Genomic DNA, 1,642 nt, shown 5'->3' with positions numbered 1-1,642 from the left:
GTTTTAGCTATCCTAGATAATAAAAGGCTAATATGCAAATAGACCGAACAGCAGAACAACCAGTCACTATGACATGTGCTGACCACCAGGGTGGAGCAGGTGAGCAGGGATGCCAGACCAAGGCAGGGCACCAGTCGCTGTCATCGGGGCGAGCCTCTGGAGTTTACTGAAAATTCTTTGCTCCCGCATGCTGCAGTCCCACCTGGTGTTCACACCCGCTGCAGCAACTGGAGCCACTGCTTGCACCCACTGCCAGTTAGCAGGTGCAAGTGGCAGCTGCTGGCCCTGATCGCCCTCAGGGCTTCTCCACCTCCCCCTGCTCCTGAGGGGTGAACAGGGCAGTAGCCACCACTCACATCCTCTGACGGTGCCAGCCCCAATCACTCCAGGCCATCACCGGGTGTGAGCGGGGCTGGCACTGTCAGCACGTGGGAGTGGTGGTGGCGGGAGCGGGACTGCTGGCAGACAGAGGACTGGGGGCTGCAGCAGGAGGGGCTGGGCAGGAGAGCGGAGGATGGGCCGAGACCCGCCCCTGTGCCCACTGCAGCCTCCTGGCCCACAGTTCCTTTCAAGGTGCACGAATTCGTGCACTGAGCCCCTAGTTTTGAATAATGCTGTTATGAACATGGCTGTACTAATAGTGTTTCAAGACCCTACTTTCAATTATTTCAGCTACATACCCAGAAATAGAATTGCTGAATCATATGGTAATCCTACTTTTAAATTTTTTTAAATCATCATACTCTTTCCGCAGCTGCTGTGTCATTTTACATTCCTACCAAAAGTTCATAAGAGCTCCAATTTCTCCACATCCTCACCAACACTTGTTTTCTGTTGCTGTTTTTTGTAGTTGTTGTTTCTAATAGTAACCACCATAAAGGGTGTGAGGTGGTGAGTTATTGTAGCTTTGATTTGCATTTTCCTAATGATCAATGATATTGAGTATACTTTCATGTGCTTATTGGTCATTTGTATATCTTCTTTGGAGCAATGTTTATTCAAGTCCTTTGTCCATTTTTAAACTGATAAGAACAGATACTACACTTGATCTTAGCCAAAAGGCCGAGAAGTGATGTCCATTTTTGATATAAGCTGTTTTGTTGTTGAGATTTAGGAGTTCTCTATATATTTAGATATTAATCCCTTATCAGATATATGATTTACAAATATTTCCCACTATGTGTGCTGTCTTTTTACTCTGTTGATATTGTCTTTTGATATACAAAAAATTAATTTTTATGGTCTAATTTGTCTATATTTTTCTGTTGTTGCCTATGCCTTTGGTATCATATTAAGAAATCATTGTCAAATCCAATGTCATGAAGCTTTTGCCTAAGAAGGTCTCACATTAGATCTTTGATCCGTATTGAGTTAATTTTTTCATATGTGGGTAGGTAAGGGTCCAACTTCATACTTAGGCTTGAGAAGCCTTGGTCTCAAGCACTGTCCTCATTTACATGATCAAAGCTAGGTCTCTGGTATGTTTTTGTGCCAACTATAAGGAAGAAAGATGAGAAAGTAAATCCAGGACAGCAAATCCTTTTAAGGATGTGAGGTGGGAAGTTGAACTCTTCACTTTTGTTCACAATTAGTGAGAACTTAGACACATGCCCACTCTAGCTGCCAGGGAGGCTGGAAAACG

The 1,642-nt window shown here is 44.3% G+C and overlaps 1 pseudogene; it reads right to left on the bottom strand.

Moving 5' to 3' along the window:
• Positions 1-959: 959 nt before the first annotated feature.
• Positions 960-1,074, bottom strand: LOC139017149 (U2 spliceosomal RNA; annotated as a pseudogene).
• Positions 1,075-1,642: the final 568 nt, after the last annotated feature.

The sequence above is a fragment of the Myotis yumanensis genome, unplaced genomic scaffold (genome assembly GCF_028538775.1).
Source record: "Myotis yumanensis isolate MYYU_CA2020_CCGP unplaced genomic scaffold, mMyoYum1.0.hap1 SCAF_9, whole genome shotgun sequence".
Lineage (NCBI taxonomy): Eukaryota > Metazoa > Chordata > Mammalia > Chiroptera > Vespertilionidae > Myotis > Myotis yumanensis.
Note: the sequence above shows the minus strand (reverse complement) of the source record. Positions and strands in the feature narration are given on the sequence as shown.